This window comes from Thamnophis elegans, chromosome 10 (genome assembly GCF_009769535.1).
Source record: "Thamnophis elegans isolate rThaEle1 chromosome 10, rThaEle1.pri, whole genome shotgun sequence".
Lineage (NCBI taxonomy): Eukaryota > Metazoa > Chordata > Lepidosauria > Squamata > Colubridae > Thamnophis > Thamnophis elegans.
In genome coordinates this window covers 58763841-58782379 of record NC_045550.1, presented here as the reverse complement: position 1 = coordinate 58782379, position 18539 = coordinate 58763841, and the positions used below count along the sequence as shown (strand labels likewise).

The following is an 18539-nucleotide window of genomic DNA, read 5'->3' as shown; positions in this document are numbered from 1 at the left end:
AGTATTTGTAGGCTTCATTTTCGTTGCATTTAATTAGTTGGCCATTGGGCATTTCAATTCCCTCACATGCAGTGATTTTGCCTCTTTTTATGGATACAGTGGCACATTTTTCCATGCCAAACTGCATTGAAATATCGGTGCTGAATACTCGGACTGTATTTGTCAATGATTGGATTTCTATTTCTGACTTTCTATAGAGTTTCAAATCATCCATATATAGTAAATGCGAAATTTTTTCAGCTTCTTTGGCTATTTGGTAGCCTAATTTCATTTTTTTAAGATTACTGATAGTGGGATCATTGCGATGATGAAAAGAGGTGAAAATGAATCACCCTGGAAAATTCCTTGCTTGATATTAACCATTCCATAGATCTCATTCCCTACCGCCAACTCAATTCTCCATTGTTTCATCGCCTTTTCAGTAAAGGATGTAATATTTTTGCTAATGCCAGTTGTTTCTAAGCATTTTATGATCCAACTATGTGGCAGTGAGTCAAATGCCTTTTTGTAATCAATCCAGACCATATTCAAGTTCGTTTTTCTGTTCTTACAATTTTCTAATATCATTTTATCAATTAGGAGCTGATCTTTTGTGCCCCTGCTCCTTCTTTTGTTGCCTTTTTGCTCTACTGGCAAGATGTTGTTTGTTTCCAAATAATCCATCATGTTATCTGCAATAATGCCTGTGAGTAATTTGAAGGTTGTTGGCAAGCATGTTATTGAGCTGTAGTTTTCAGGTGTTGTTCCTTTAGTTGCATCTTTCTGAATCAAGTATGTTTTTCCAGTTGTCAACCATTCATCAATTTGGCCCTTTTGTAAAATTTCATTCAGTTGCCTGGCCAATATTGCATGTAAACTGGTCAGATATTTGAGCCAGAAACCATGTAATTGGTCCTTTCCAGGTGATGTCCAATTCTTTACCTTTTTTACTTGATTTTTGACCATCTCAGTTGTTATTTCTAATACTTGCATTTGTTTGTTGCCAATGCTTTTCTCAAAGTCATGTATCCACTTTGTTTCCTTATTGTAGTCCTTTGCATTTTCCCACAATTCTTTCCAGAATTCAACTGTGGCCTGCTTTTCTGGTTTTTCACTTTTGGTGTCACCATTCACATTAAGACTTTGATAAAAACGCTGTTAGTCTGATCGAAATTGCTGATTTTGTTTATATTGGATGATTCGTGCCTCATATCTTTCAATTTTTCTAGCTGTTGCTGTTATCCGCTGTTTTACAATCTCTACAGCTTCATTGATGTTTCTTGTATCCAATCTATATCTTCTGATTAGCTGATCTATGATTTTGTTGTTTTTAAGCCGTTGCTCATGCATGTTCTTTAAGTTACTAGCATCTGTCCTTAATTTTTTGACTTTTTGTTCTAATCGGATTTTCCACTTTGGCTTTGATGCTTTTTCTGTTGTGTGACTAGGTACTTTGATTTTAATGCCTAGTTCATTAGTGACTATTACAGCTGCGCTGTACATTAACTGGTTCGTTTCCAAGATGGATCCTGATTCAATTGTTGAAAACACTGCATTAACCATTTTCATGATACGGGCCAAACTTTTCTTAGGCACAGTTTTTAGTGATGGTAAACGTTGCCTTTCCTCATTAAGCAGAAAATACTCCATGATCTTATCCTTCAATTCTTTTTGTTTTTGAGTTAGTTCATCAGTTGGTTCAGTGATAACTGGTTCTAGTGGTGGTGATGTTATTTCCTCCCCGAGAGCTTCTTCTGGGAGTTCTACTATAATGTCTTTAGTTGTGTCTTGAATATCAGTTATTTCCGCTTGTGATATTGTTTTTTTGGTTTTGCAATTTGCCTGAATTTCCTCAAGTTCAACTTCACTAAACACTTTATTCCGTATAATAAATCGCCTTTGATCTGCTAGTGTTCACTAACATTTGAATCTGGATATTGTTCTTTCCATAATTCATACATTCCCTTTAAATAACCTTGGATGAGAAGCGAAATGTTGTCAAAGAAAAAAAAAACAGAAAGTCCAGTTGCCTCTTGAAAAAGCACCTTTAGGACAGCCGACCTATTGTATGTGTGCAACTATTTTGAGCATTATGCTTAGTCTAGCAGTCTGTGAGAATGTAACTATCATTTTAGCATTTGTTTTCCGCTACACTAATCTCTCTCCAGCTCTTTAAAACAATAAACAAAACGCCATACTTTTCTTTCCTTAGAAAATTCCAAACTGGCTGTGTCACCTGATTTGCCTTTTCTGTTCACTTTTACCTCGACAGATAGACTTGGCTGCCTTAAATTAGGTCACTAAAGCTTAAAAGGCTAAGCAAGTAAACATTTGCCCATCATCAGGCATCACATTGGTGGAAAAGGTAAAAGGAATGTGAGAATTTTGCAGGAAAAATACGAGATAGGAGCTACAGGAGAATACACAAAGATACCCCAAATTCAAAGAACAACAGCTTTCTCTGACAAGGACATGACAGGAGTAGGCCAATGGGATAGCTTGCCAGGCAGACTCATACCAAGGATTATAATAGCCTTGCATAACCTAGTTCATCAGAGAATTTCTCAAACCTTTAAAGTAGCTCAAGCTGTCAGTAATTAATGCAGTGATTTTCAGAGGTAGGCAGTATTCAGAGCTGAAGCAGGAAAAATTGTTTAGACCAAAACTGTCAAACTCCCAGCTCAGAGTCAGATGCGTCACACGCTGGCCACGCCCATGCCGGTTTAGTGAAGGGCGGGAGTTCTGATACGTCACATGATGTGATGGCATGAGTTTGACACTCCTGGTTTAGACCCTAGAGCAGGGGTCGGCAACCCATGGCTCTGGAGCCATATGTGGCTCTTTTCATCCCTCTGTTGGCGGCTCTCTGTCGCTGGTTGGTAAAAGGAAAAAGGATACCGCACTCGGAGAGACTCTATGGTGGGGGAACCAGACTTTTGGTTGGCAGAAGAAAAAGAGTGCCATGCTAGGAGGAGACTCTATGGTGAGGGAACCGAACTTCTGGTTGACTCCAGGATTGAATGAGGGGCTTCCGGTTAAGACCTTAGTGGCTCTTTGAGTGTTTAAGGTTGCCGACCCCTGCCCTAGAGGAGCACACCTGGTAAACGTGGAAGGGGGTGCCTTAAAGAAGCCATATCTATTCTCTGCCAGTCAGATAGAAGGTATGAGACATGTGAATATCACAATTTCCCCCTTTTTGTTGCTATTCTGCTTCATTCTATTTACAATATAATGTTTCATCTTAAATCATTTTACTCTTTTGTGGTTTTTTAAAGGGTTGTAATTGTTCTTTTTTTGGGGGGGGAGGATACAGATAGTCTTTGACTTACAACAGTTCCTTTACTGATCTTTTGACATTATAATGGTGCTGGAAAAAGTGACATCATTGTTTTGCACACTTATAACCGTTGCAACATCACCATGGCCAGATAATCAATATTCTGACAATTGGTAGCTGACTCGTATTTAGGATGGTTGCAGTATCTGGGGTCATGTGATGACCTTTTTCAACCTTCTGACTAGCAAAGTTGGCGGGGAAGCCATTGTTAGGTTAGCTCCCCGTTGGGAGAGCAAGTGCATTCAGAGAAGCGTTGTGAGAGTTGTGTTGGAGAACACACAAACCAGCATGCAGAGACACTGCAGTTTAAGTAGGCTTTTACTTTCGTGGAAATAGGGGTAAAGGGAGTCCATCAAACAGTCCAAGTCATACACGGATAAGACAGTAAGTCATCAATGTATTTCAGTTAAGGGATAATCCAAATAACACAATCCATAATCATATAATCAATTCAGTACTCAAAATTTGCTAGCAGTTGTAAAACTTACAATAGTTCACTTGCTAACAGCCAGCTTCCAAAACACTCAGATCAGCCCAGCATCTAACAGAGAGCTAACAGTCATTCTGGCTCCCTCTTATGGCCGATTGAGGAAACAGCAACCAATCACATTTTATAGTATGATTTAAAGAAACAGGTATAGCATTGTTACATGATTTATATATTGCCAACTCAACCGTTAGATTATATACCTAACAGCCATATTCACTTAACAACTATATTACTAATTTAACAACTGCAGTGATTCACTTGACAACTGTGACGTGCTCTACATGGGGCTGCCCTTGAAGAGCATCCGGCGGCTTCAGCTAGTCCAGAATGCGGCCGCGCGAGTGATTGTGGGTGCACCTCGGTTCACCCACATAACACCTATCCTCCGCGAGCTGCACTGGCTACCTGTTGATCTCCGTGTGCGCTTCAAGGTGCTTCTTACTACCTACAAAGCCCTTCATGGTAGTGGATCTGCGTACTTGGGAGACCGCCTCCTGCCAATCACCTCCTCTCGACCCATAAGATCTCACAGATTAGGCCTCCTCCGAGTGCCATCTGCCAGCCAGTGCCAGCTGGCAACTACGCGGAGGAGAGCCTTTTCAGTAGCAGCTCCGACCCTCTGGAACGATCTCCCCGTGGGGATTCGTACCCTCACCACCCTTCAGACCTTCCACACAGCCGTCAAGATCTGGCTATCCCGCCAGGCCTGGGGGTAAAGAGCACAATCTGCCCCCACCCGAATGTTGAATGAATGTTGCTTGTTTTTATTATACGTTTTTTTTTTTTTTTTTTTTTTTTTTTTTTTTTTTTTTTGTTATTGTACGTCTTCCCCTCCTATATGAGTTGTTAGCCGCCCTGAGTCCCCTCAGGGAAAAGGGTGGCCTATAAATAAACACAACTGAACTGAACTGAACTGTGACAAGAAAGGTCATAAAATGGGCAAAACTCACTTAAGAACTGTCTTGCTTAGCAACAGAAATTTTTGCCCAATTATGGTCGTAAGTCAAGAACTACCCATACGAAAAAGGTTTCCTATATTTGTTTTGTTCTCTGCTCCAGTTTTTTATTCATGTATATTTCAGAATATTACATTTTACTTCCCGGTATTCTTTTTATTTCAGATATCATGTAGGGAAGCGTTTAAACCTTTTAACATTGTGTGTGTGTGTATCAGTAGTGGGTTCCTATTGATTCGGGCCGGTTCAGCCGAACTGGTAGTGGTTTAACAGCCTGGGTCACTGGAACCAGCAGCAACCCAGGCTTGCCACGCCCCTGATCCGGTTCTCCGGATTGCGCCGTAGGCGGCGCTATCTTGTTTTTTGGGTTCTGCACGTGCGCAGAACAATTTTTATTGAACTGCGCATGCATGTACAGTGCATCAAGCACGAGCAGTGGGTTCCACCACAAAACCGCGGTAGACTAAAGCGCGCTCGACGAAAGCGCGTACATGACGTCATCACAGCGCGACAAAAACAGCACGCTATGAGCGGTAAACTTAAAATTAACACGTAAATCTAAACCTAACCCCCCCAAACCTAACCCTAAACCTAACCCTAAGCCTAACCCTTAACCTAACCCTAAACTTAACCCTTAACCTAACGCTAAACCTAACGCTAACCCTTAACCTAACCCTAAACCTAACCCTAACGCTTAACGTAACCCTAAACCTAACCCTAACCATAAACCTAACCCTTACCTTTATGTGAATCGGCTTGCTTTAATTTTATTTTAATTTTAATTTAATTTATTTTTAATTTATTTGTCGCGCTGCTGATGACGTCAGGTACGCGCTTTAATCGAGCGCGCTTTAGTGGACCGCGGTTTTGTCGTGCCACGGAGCAGTGTGCCCACCAGCGAACCAGCAATAGTGCCTGCCAGAACCCAGCCCTGTATGTGTGTGCACGGGCACGTTCATTCATTTTATGAATCAAGAAAGTTTGAAAACTATTACTTTCCATACTTCCTAGCCTGATGCCTTCTTAAGATTTGAAGGGAAATTCCTATTTAATAATGTGATTTAGACTGATTAGTCAAGAATAAAATATCTAGTCCATTGTGATCCCTGTTTTTTTTTTAATCGTAAGTCTCATCTCATTCAGTACTGTACTGAAGCAGCTTGCAAAATTAAGCTAATTTCGTTGACATGTAGAAAAGCTTCTTTTGTAATTGAAGAAAAATATATTTAGAGCAGATATGCACAACTGGCAGCCAAATTTCAAAAATACCTCTGCACGAAATTGATTTGGAGTTTCAGCAGAACATTAGAAAAGAGATATGTTCAGTTTTGATTCTGGCTCTACTTACCATGCAGATATAACTTGCTGCAACGTTAATTCCGCAGGAGTACAGCCCTTGATAGAAAAAAAAAAATGACTTTCTTGCTTCTTATGTAGGAAAAACGTTCTTTTTCAGATAGTGGGTTTCCTTATGCAACACTATACACATAGTGTAGGCACCTATTCAACAAATATTGAAATAGTTAATATAAATAGTTATTTATAATTTAGATTTCTAATCAAAGTCAACTGCAACTCTTAAACAAGAGTCTTGAGTAAGAATGCTGAATTTTAAAAGATTAGTTCAAGTAAAGTATAATTGAGAAAAAAATGTTTCAGGCAATCCTTAATATCTGTAATTTGTGAAAACTATCTTTAAGGAAAAAGCAAATTTAGGTATATCATGCAATTGTAGAGATGTTTTTGCTGGTCAACTTGAAAAAAACCTGCTCCTAAAATTAATATGATTACGCCCACAAAAGTCTAGAAATTTGCCGAGTTACAGAGGTAGATCAGTAACTTTCTGCAGGGGGCAATATTTAAGTACTCAGAAGAAGGTTTGCACGCTAGAGAAATATCAGAGTTAATTCAAATTAATACCTAATAAATACTGCTTGATAAAAGACATAATGCATTTAGAATGTATGAGCTACCTATTCATTATACGAATTTGCTTCTGTAATGACTTTTAAATGAATGACTCTTCACCCAGCTTCATTTCTCCTTTGAGTTATGCTAGGGCAGTTTATTGAATCTTAGGGGAGGCTCATTGGAAATTATCATTTTGCATAAACTATATGAAACTTGGCATAATGTATAATATTTCATGGATAAATCAGGACAAAGCTTTGATCCCCTCTTTGGTTAAATTGCAGCTGAGACACCTACCTAATGGCAAGGGTGAATACAGAAACTTGGGGAAGAATAATTCAGTACTATTGCTGGGAAATATGGATAGAATAGTGCAATGGCAACCCTGGAGGCAGAATACTGAAAATAATAGATAAAGATGTGATGGCCTTAATTTTTTTTTAAAATGCATTTTTAAAAAATCAGATCTTTTGCTTTTCTGAGAATCAAAGAGTGAAATATTTACAAAACTCTAGTGAAATGCTTTATTTATAAAATAATGAAGACAGTAAAAAAAAGATGCTGAACTATTGCTATTCTTTATATTTCCAAAATGTTTTCTTTTCATTCATAATAGGGTCTGTTTTGAGTGTCAGAGTACTGTAATCCATTTGTACAGATGGCAGCAATCAATCAATCAGTCACCATTTCCTCTTTTGATTAAATAGCTCAATATACTGTCTCTGTTTGTTTGTTTGTTTATAATGTTTATTAACATTTGTAGGCCGCCCTTTTCCCTGAGGGGACTCAGGGCGGCTCACATAAAATCAGGGAGGGGAAGTACAAACAGTGACATAGACACATATAATAAAAGTAATAAGCAACATACATTCATCATTCGGGAGGGGCAACTATCCTTGTCCCCAGGCCTGACGGGCTAGCCAGTTCTTAAGGGCTGTGCGGAAGGCCTGGACGGTGGTCAGGGTACGAATCTCCACGGGGAGTTCGTTCCAAAGGGTCGGGGCTACTACTGAGAAGGCCCTCCTCCTTGTAGTTGCCAGCCGGCACTGGCTGGCCGATGGAATACGGAGGAGGCCCAATCTGTGAGATCTAATTGGTCGCAGGGAGGTAATTGGCAGGAGGCGGTCTCTCAAGTATCCAGATCCACTACCATGCAGGGCTTTATGAGTGACTAATAGCATCTTGAAGCGCATCCGGAGATCGACAGGTAGCCAGCGCAGCTCGCGGAGGATAGGTGTTATGTGGGTGAACCGAGGTGCACCCACAATCACTCGCGCGGCCGCGTTCTGTACTAGCTGAAGTCGCCGGATGCTCTTCAAGGGCAGCCCCATGTAGAGCACATTGCAGTATTCCAGCCTAGAGGTCACAAGGGCCCGAGTGACTGTTGTGAGTGCCTCCCGATTCAGGTAGGGTCTCAACTGGCGCACCAGGCGAACCTGGGCGAATGCCCCCCTGGTCACAGCCGTCAGGTGGTGGTCAAACGATAGCTGTGGATCCAGGAGGACTCCCAAGTTGCGAACCCTCTCTGAGGGGTATAAAATTTGACCCCCCAGCCTGAGTGATGGAATATTGGTCGGATCTTTGGGAGGGAAACACAACAGCCACTCGGTCTTTTCTGGGTTGAGCACAAGCTTGTTAACCCTCATCCAGTCCATAACGGCCTCAAGGCCTCGGTTCATCACGTCTGCCGCTTCATTGAGTTGGCACGGGGCGGACAGATACAACTGGGTATCGTCCGCATATTGATGGTATCTGATCCCGTGCCTGCGGATGATCTCTCCCAGCGGTTTCATGTAGATGTTGAATAGTAGGGGGGATAAGACCGAGCCCTGAGGCACCCCATATGTTAGGGGCCTAGGGGACGATCTCTGCCCCCCCACTAACACCGACTTCTCCCATTCCCCCCCCCCCCCAGCAGCAGCCCTTTGGATGAGTTATACTGGGAAACACTGTCATTTTCATTAAAGAAGTATGGTGAATTGAGTCCTGATCTTCTTGTTGGTTGTAATGGGCAGTTGGATGAACCCTGAGGAACGGAAGAGCTGCAATTAAGTCAACGGTCAGATAACAAATCTAACAGAAATGCAAAAATAAAAAATGAATAAGCATCTGAGATATATGACTCTCTTTAGTTGTCATGATGATAAAGGGGAGGGGAGACACTTTCAGATTTGCACAATTCTCTTACTATAACCTTATAAGAAAGGCATATTAGCATTTATAACTCTGGCACCTAGATTGGCATACCTTAATGGACTGACATGGGTTGTCTGTTGCTGATTTTTTTTTTAAAATCTAAAGACTGGTGCATCTCTTATGACTGGGTCTCACTGGATGTGATTGATTTATTTCATTGCTGGCTGGTTTCTTTATTTACCAAACAGAGAACATTGAGACTTCCTGGCTTTTTAGAATTCTTCAGCTTTAAACAGTTAGTTATTGGAGAAGACACACACGCACACCAAACATGATAATTGTGTAGCAGATTCAAGTTATAGGTATTTCGTGGTCTGTTTCTAAAATAGCAAAGTGAATTTAAGTTAGTAAAAGGAGAAAATACGCTTACTGCATTAAATTGCTTTTTTTTTTGGTGTGGAGAATATTTTCCCCACGACTTACATATTTTTGAATGTTTATCAACAAAGTAAGGAAATACAGTCCAGTAGAACTCTATTGTTATTAATTTTGACTTTAAAGATGGGATTCAGTGCAATTACCTATTCTACTACAGCCTTCCACTTTAGTTTTGAGATACTGTTGGTGTTACATATTATGAAGTCTGTAGACACCACTATTCCAAGATGCTTTATTTTCAAGAATAAAAGGCAGAACCAGACTGTCTGCAAAGTATAACGTCAGGTTCTGGCATATGATCTTTATTTCCTAAAAGGACTTTGGGCACTCACCTATAAAAAAGTTGAGTAACTGCAGTCTAATGGTTTGTTTGGGAGTTGGAAAGCTGAAGGTGATAAGAGATCATCTTGTAGGGTTAGTGAGATGGGGGTCAGACTTAATTTTTTTTTCTGAACATACCCATGACTTGCTCTCAAATCTACAACTAGTCTAGAATGAGAGAAAGCAAGTAATTATGGCCAAATCCTACTACTACTTGCCTTCTACAGAACTGTCCTTTATAAGTTCCACTGATACAGAGGAGAGCTTTAAGATACATTTCCAAGTTGTCAACTGTAAAATCCTTCATATATCCCTGTAGGAATACCTTTCTCTGATTTCTCTTACTATCTCCTTAATTGTTGAGATCAGATGGAATTAGCATGTTCCAGGTCCCATTGTTAAAGGAGTAATATCTTAGAGATGGAACTCCTGTGTGTCTGCCCCTAAATTTTGACCACAATCGCACTATCTTCAACTCCAACCCTTTTTGAGCAGGCCTTTTAACAGGATGATTTGTGACCTTGATCTTGACTTTGAATGACCTCTGTCGGAGTCAGCATAACGTCTGTATTGTTCCCCTGACATGGATTCTTAATATGTTTTTCATGCTACTGGTTTGATATATTTATATAAATACACTATCAAAATTTTGCTTTTTCTAATCTGCCAGATGCACGTTATCATTTTGAGCATCAGAATGAACGGGAATATATTCAAGAAGTATCACTTAAAATAGGTTTTATTGCCAGTCTCAATTTAGCTTGCTCAAATTGTCCTTGCCTACTTTGACTTCTTTGTTTGTGCTCTTGTTATCTGTGTCTGCAAGAAAAGAACTGAAGGACATTGTTGCAAATACCATTTTTTTGGCTGGATGTTGAAAGAGATTGTTTTCCTAAAGTTTGTGAATGTGTTGTGAGACATGTACAAATTACTTCACAGCTGTAACTTTCACATCAGTAAAGTTAATATCAACACTGAGGCATAGCCCATAAGATACGGTAGAAGGTTAGGTCAGCATTTCTGCTTCATTCCCCTGTTATGTATTAGGTATTTATAATGTGGCCATAAAATCCATCCAAGATTTGAAACTTGGCATCAGCATTGGAAATCTGAAGTAACTGTTGATGTGAAACTGTGACATGATCAGCCAGCATTGCTGCTGTGTGTCATGCCCTCATCCTTGGGCAGCCAGGATGTTTAAATTTGGATTGGGGAGGTCATGTTTCAGTGGCCACTTCGGTTACAAGAAGATTCCTTTATAAATCTGGCTGGGCACTGTCTCCCAGCTTCAAACATTTTTTTCATGGTGGCTACAGACATGATTATTTTTTAAGGAGCAGCCAAAAACTAAGAGAGTGTGTGTTTGTGTGTGTGGGTGTATATGGACCATGAACAATTGTGTTCCAAATATGATCATTCCAATATGTGTGGTTTGATAGCCTCAACATAAGAGGCCTGGAATTTGAACTCATTCTGTACCGATGCATATTCATTAGTACCGAGACTTTGTACATTGTTTATTCAAACACTGGTCTCCCTTTGACTCTTACTGCAATCTGAGGTACAGTAGAACCTGATTCATACCAACAAAAACGGGGAGGGAGAAGAGAAAAGCATTTTTGGCAGAGGTTAGGCTCTGGCTGGATAAACACAGGGGCTTATTTATAATCCAACAGCAATGAAGAGCAAGTAGGCAGCCCATGTAAATCAAAGCCCCCATTGAGGAGAAAAGCAAGGAGAGACCAACTCTTAATTCAAATATAAAGGCATTTGGGAGGTACATTTCCTAATTGCACCATTTTCTCTTTTCTCATCAACCAGACCACACAGCCTCATTCTTGTCTATTCTTTGGCGGTTCCTTAAAAAATTGTCTTGGGAAATTTTTAGCATTAAGTAAACACCATAGAAAGCAGAGGATTGGATTGCATCGCTTTGACTTTCTTAGTTTTGCAAGAAATGGCTGAAATCTAGAAGTGGATCTTGCTAAGGCAATTAGGATAAGTGCAGCAGCTGCTTCTCCTTTTTAAGACCATTGCAACATAGGATTTCAGAAGAGAGAGAGAGTGTGTCCAACCTCCATTATTATAGAATACTGTAAGAATGAAACATGCCTTTTTAGTAAGGATTTGATTGCTTGTGTTCTGACATATTCCCACCTGATCAGATTTGTGGATGGTTGTGGTTTAATGTATCTATGGGTGATAAGCCTGTTATTCAACAAATTAATCAGATTTTGACATGACCCAAAATTAGACATAGACAATTCCTGCCTGGCTGGAGGCTACAAATTAATTCTGCAATGAGTCTAAGGCTACAGGATGTTTTCTGATGAAAATTACAGGTATAAAATCCAGAGTGGAAAAGGAAAGGTTGTCTCTCTTAAGAAAACACCTGTCTCTGAAAAGTCCCTGAGGCAATTGGCCCCAAACTGGGCCAGGGTAACATTTGACAGTTTAAAAAAATTAAACTGACTGGTGTAAGAATGGACATGCCCATCCTCAAAATGGCTGCCACCCTGGCTTTGCCCATTCACAAAATGGCTGCCAATCACAAAACATTAGGGATTGATGGCAAGTTTTTTTTTTTGCCTTATCTACTTTCCCTGGATGCATCCTAACAATCAAGTACGCCTTTAACACTATTTTTAGACAGATAGGTGTCATTATAAACAAAGGACTGGGCTACAGCGATCGCCACTTCTATTTCTAAAAATGTTTACAACTAGTGCATAATGTGAAAGCCATAGGCTGCTGCCTTCTATGAATTCCTCCATTTTTTTTTAAGAAGGGGGAAATTATGGATATAGGAACTATATTTTATTAATTAAATTAAATGTATTATTTTGCCCCCTTTTCACTCTAGCCATGTTCACGTTTTTGCAGAGCTTTGATCCCTTTCAGCCTTTTGGGTGGGGGGGGGGAGAAGCTACCCTATGGAATCTGTGGAATTTAAGACAACTGAAAATAACAGCCAATTTTGGAAGCTAGCGCCTTACGTTATGGCCTGCCACCTTCTTTTTAAAGTTTGATTTAAAATTAAATCAGTCTTTTAAGAAAAAAGCTGGCATCAAGAGAGGTGTTTCTGGGTTTCTTGCTATCCAGGGTGCCACGTGGGGGTTTCTATTCTTGAAACAACACATTTTATATTTCTGGGCTTTTTTGTTCTTTGTGAAGAATCCCGATTCTCCTTTCTTGGCCAAAATTGAGGCAGCATTTGGGTAAGATTTTAATTAAGGCTGGAGTCCGGGCGATATACCTTGTGGTAAAGCAAGAATTTCTGCTGTGCCTTGGTGCTTCTGGCGTGCAAAAGATGAAAGGATCACAGTGGACAAAGGCAGGCATGCTTATTTTGGATGTCTCTTGAAATAATCAGTACCTGTAGATTAGGCCTTTCTAATCAGGTTAGTCTGTGATACTCTCACTGGAAAAAATAATCCCCATTTAGTTCACAAGCTTCCTTTGATTTGTCATTCGCTGTTGGCTGTTTCGAATACTTATGTCATACTGCCCTCTCATGTCCATTCTGATGGAAGCCTCTTATGTATATTCATAATACAATTTTATTTCTCTCATTCCCTTTTTCTCTTGAAAGAAAACACTTTGATCTACCTTTGGAAAATATTTTGAGGCTGGGTGATTAGCAGAGCTCTTGACCTTTTAAAAAAAACAAGTTTTAGTAAATAAAATCCCCCTGGTATAACTAAAGGACAAAAAAATTATGGCTTATTTTAACAACCATTTTGCAAGATTTTTTTAAAAATCACCTACTAGTTGAGTGTGATTTCCTTCAGACTGCTGTTTATTTAAAAATGTTGGTTTCATCCAAATCCCCAGCCTGTCACTGCGAATTTAATCTTTGATGAATAAATAATTAATTCCCATACATCAACTATAGAACATACTTCAGTGCTTTGAGTTACACATCTTGGTTTTGCTGATTCCTTCCCCTTTCCCACTTTTGGGGCCACTGTGGTGCTTATATTCTTGCAACTGCAAAAATATTGGTTGAGCGAGGAGTTATTTGCCATAGCTGGAATACAAATCAAAACATGGTTGAAAGGTAAAAAGAAAAAAAAAACCTCTTTGAACTGAATTTGAGTTCTAGAGACTTTATGAGCCTGGATTCAGCCACGTAGCATTTTTGGCAATAGAGCACAAGTGCTTTGTCATTGCCTTCATCTGTGATTTTTTATTTTATTTTAATTTCTTATTCTAGCCCCAAATAATTGGAATTTGCTTGTGGTTTCCCATCCAGGTATGAACCAGATCCTGTTTAGCATTTCAAGTTCAAGCAAAATGGGCTGGAAACAGTCACCAACCAAGCTGGTCAAATCATTGCTAGGATTTCCCAAGTATGCACACATATATTGTATGTATGTCTGTGTACACATACAGTGTAAACAGCTGTTAGGAAACCAGACATGTTCTCTCTGCTTGTTTTTCCATCTCCCACATTTGTATTCTAATTTTTCCACTTACCCACTCAAATCCTTCTTCCTACAGACCCTCAGTATTTTTATACTTGTATGCCACTGAATTGAATCAGTTGACAACAATTTCCAGTAGAAATCAAACTAGAAATCCAGTGAAATCAAACAGTAATGTTTTGTAGGATCATAATAATGATACTTGTCGCTAAAGCTTCATCTACATGGCAGCGAATTGGAACTGGAAGGTGTTTTGAAAGTGTTCTGCTTTAGCCAGAGAAGATGGCAGGACTCTGGTGGAGCCTTGCCTCTCTGGGAGGCTGTTGTCAGTGTTGGATAAATACTATCAAGGATAAATAAATACTATCTTCAGTAGCAGCTCACAGTCTTAGGTGTGCAGGGAATGGTGAATATTTCATCCAGGATAAATGCATAGGTCAGGCCAGTCCCAACTGGAAAACATGATCTTGAAGATATTTGGAAGCTAATCCATCTAAATGAAAACCAGCTTCTTGAATTATACCTAGAAGCTCACAGAAAACTAATGCAGCATTTGCAGTACAGGTGTGAGGCTGAATTATTTCCACTCCAGCAGTTTTCATATTTTGACCTATTTATCCCTTCTTCCATAGATTGATTAGAAACATCTTCTAAACGTCTTTTTATAATGCCCCCATTTCAACAATTTTATGTATAGCTGTATGTTTTTGGGAAGCAGATTTCCATTGCTATCCAGGGGACACTGACATATTTTTCATTTTGTTTTTTTAAGCTATCCCAAATCCTATAAAATGTTTGCAGGATTTCAGCAATCTTACCCTGAAGTCTTGTCATAAATCTCATGAGATTTTGCTCAAATTATCATCATCATCATCATTAACAACTACAACTACAACAACATTTGGTTAAGGCTAGGAAGGTTATAGATACCTATGGACGTTTATGGATATGATGATCCCTCATATATGTAATGTGAAACTTTTAACTGAACAGAAATTCATCTATTATTAATGATTATTCATATGCTTGTAATCGTTCACTGAAGAAAACAGATTAAGTCTAGATTAAGTAGTAAATGGTTGTTTTGTTTTTGTTTTAATTTGTATTTTTTTAATGCACATTCATTACTTCAATGCCTCCTAACTATTATCTTAGATTTGAAAATTGTCCATTTTTAGACCCAACTACATTATGAGTAATGAATCCATTTTTTGGACAGAAATCCATATTCCTAACATGCTGTATTATTATTTTTTTATATTTTTTAGGGTTATATCCTTCATCGTGACCTCATGGTTTAAGCGGGAATAAAGATGAGTATAAGCAGTGATGAGGTTAACTTCCTCGTATATAGATATTTGCAAGAGTCCGGTGAGTAATATTTCTCTGAGGAATTCATTTTGAAACTAAGAATTAAGATTAAATGTATTAAAAAAAATTGAAATTTATTTATTTATTTGTTTGTTTGTTTGTTTATTTATTTATTTATTTATTATTTATTTATTTATTTATTTATTTGTCTTTTATGCCGCCCACTCCCGGAGGACTCCGGGCGGCTCACAAAAGACAAGGGAAAGGGGGAAAACGAGACAAAAACAACATATTGAAAACAAAACCAACATTCACAATTTCCGTGGAGGTAAATGCTTCTCCCCCCCCCCCCCCCCAGCCTGCTGGAACAGCCAGGACTTGGTGGCTTTGCGGAAGGCCGGGAGGGTAGTAAGGGTCCGGATCTCAACAGGGAGCTCGTTCCAGAGGGAAATACATCTTATCCTATCTGGCAGGATTAAAGAGAAAAAAAAGTACTATTGTGTTGATTCACAGTGATTTCCCCATTGCCTTTCTTCATATATACTGGTGGAATGGCTTAAAGAGGTGAAAATTGGAAAGACAGTGCAGTGTTTCCATTCTTACTTGTACATTTGTAACCCAAGAGCAGTTGCGTTCTGGGGTCATTTAGGGTTTTATGTTGCCTCAGTTGCTGAGGGCTGCCATTGGATATCTGGAGTACAGAGTGACCAGTTGGCTGGTCACTTAACCTAGCATTGGTTTCCACCAGAGTCAAAAATAGCTATGCAGATATTTGGCAGTTGTCTGGAGGAAATAGAATAAAAAGAAATGGAGTTCCTTAAAGTTAGTTGCTGCTCAGGCCTGGGAATTATCCTCTCCTGGAAGAGGTAACATTTCTGCCAAAATTGGGCCTTAGGGACAAGAAATGCTTGTATCCCATGGCTTATGCACTATCTGGACCAGGATACCTAGAACTGTAATGGCGAGCCTATGGCACGCTTGCCACAGGTGGCACACAGAGCCCTCTCTGCCGGCACCCGAGGCCCAGGAGGCTTCAGGAAAGTTTGCTAGGCCCCAAACGGCCACGGTGGTGTGATGCACCCTACTGTGCCCCGTTTTTCATCCAAGGAGGCTTTAGGGAGGGCTGCTAGGCCCAAAACGGGCCACGGGGGGCGGGGGGGGCATGTGCGATTTCGGCACTCGAGGACAAAAAGGTTAGCCATCACTGCCCTAGAAACTCCCTAATAGCCTCCTTGTTAGATTAATTTATGTGACGTCTGTCCAAGCAGTAATCCAAAAATGGCAGCTGGAATAGAGAATAGAGCCAAAGTGTTATAGGAATATAACTAAGGAGTTAAAGCTGTTAAATTGTTGAACTAGTTTAGGAAAGCAGAAAGATTGTTTGTTTGTTTGATTGATTGATTGATTGATCTAATTTATATGACCTCCCACCACATAAAACAAACAACTCTGGATAGCTTACAACAAGTTAAGCTATTTCTAGAAGAACTTCAGCCACATAATCTCATGGATAATACTCACACACTCTCCTCTCCCACCCTTCCTACTACTACACCCCTAATTGCTATGGGGATATGTAGGAGGATGAGCATATATGTTTCCTTTAGCGCCTCTTTAAAAGATGGGATATAAATTTAATAACAAAGATTGGGTGGGAAGAGTTAGGGGCCCACCATGTGTATCTCATTGGCCACAGTGGCGCAATGTTTAGAGTGCAATACTGCAGGCTACTTCTGCTGCCTGCCGGCTGCCTGCAATTTGGCAGTTCAAATCTCACTAGGCTCACTCATCCTTCTTCTGAGGTTGGTAAAATGAGGCCCCAGATTGTTGGGGGAAATATGCTGATTCTGTAAACCGCATAGAGGGCTGTAAAGCACTGTGAACTGGTATATAAGTCTAAGTACTATTGCTATTGCTAGATATGATTTACAGGAAGAAAGCCTTCTCTGTGGCAACCCCCCCCCGCCCCCCAATTGTAACTGTTACTACTGTTTTGTTGTAAACTGTTTTTTTCCTTCTCTGAGTAGAAGAGTGATACAGAAAAACAACAGTAACAGCAACACAATTTTAGCCAGAACTGAGGTTTAAATTTATATACTTCCATAAAACATCTCCATAATGCAAATCAGTAAATCATATTTTCACCATTTTTTTTCTGGATTTCAAATCAATTTTACGTTAAATATCTGTGATCAGATTCCTAAAGGGACTTCAGCAAAGCTTCTGTTTGGTGTTACTAGCTTAAGGAAGTAAATTTATGTTAACTTGTGTAAGGACGTTGAGGGTTATATTTTTAAGAAAATTATGTATTCTTAGATTTTAAAACAATATGTGTTTTTATGATCTGTAGACTGTTTAAATAAACTGACTGATTTTTGGTGTGTGGTTGGCTGACCGCTGCATTGATCCTCTTTTTAAAACAAATCAACAAATCAAAGTAATGATGCTACAGAATTCGTCAAATGTAATTCCTATTATGTTCCATTTACAGATAGTCCTCATTTAGCAATAGCACTTAGACTTAAATGGTTTACAGAGTCAGCATATTGCCTCCAACAATCTGGGTCCTCATTTTACTGACCTCCGAAGGAGGGAAGGCTGAGTCAACCTTGAGCCTAGTGAGATTCGATCTGCCAAACTGCTGGCAGCAGAAGTAGCCTGCAGTACTTGCCTCTAACCACTGAATGTACCACCGCAGCCCAATCATTTATCAATGTTTAGCAATCATTTGAAGTTATGACAGTGCTGAATGAATGGTTCTTAAAACTGGCCCTTAAAGTTCCAGCTATCATAGCATCCCCGCAGAGACGTGATTGCAATTCAGGTGCTTGGCAAGCATTTATGTTGGTTGCAGCGTCCTGCAGTCTTCTGGTCGCCATTTGCAACTTTCCTTGCCAGTTTCCCATAAGCAAAGTCAATGGGAAAACCAGCAGCAAGTCCCTCTGGCTTTCCTGCACTCATGGAGTGCTGTGGCATCTCTCCCTCAGGATCAAATGCATCCCCCACATTTTTTGTTTGGGATCCCCATTGTTTCCTATCTAATAACCCTCACATCTTGGGGTTACAACAGAAGCTGTGATTGCTTGTTGCTAAGTCAGGGTGTCAAACTCGATTTCATTGAGGCTGCATCAGGGTTGTGTTTGACCTGGGGATGTATGGCCAAGGGGCATGGCCAGCATGACATCACTCATGTTGTGGATGCCTGTGGTGGCCCGAGTGCTCTGCCAGCGAAA

At 39.9% G+C, this 18539-nt stretch overlaps 1 long non-coding RNA gene across 3 annotated transcripts in view; it reads left to right on the top strand.

Moving 5' to 3' along the window:
* The window catches only part of LOC116513657, a 204099-nt gene that overhangs the window by 173277 nt on the left and 12283 nt on the right, over positions 1–18539 (top strand). For all 3 annotated transcript variants that reach the window (XR_004256025.1, XR_004256024.1, XR_004256026.1), the window contains one exon: positions 15264–15366. This is a non-coding gene — a long non-coding RNA (uncharacterized LOC116513657). The remainder of the gene's footprint in view (positions 1–15263; positions 15367–18539) is intronic.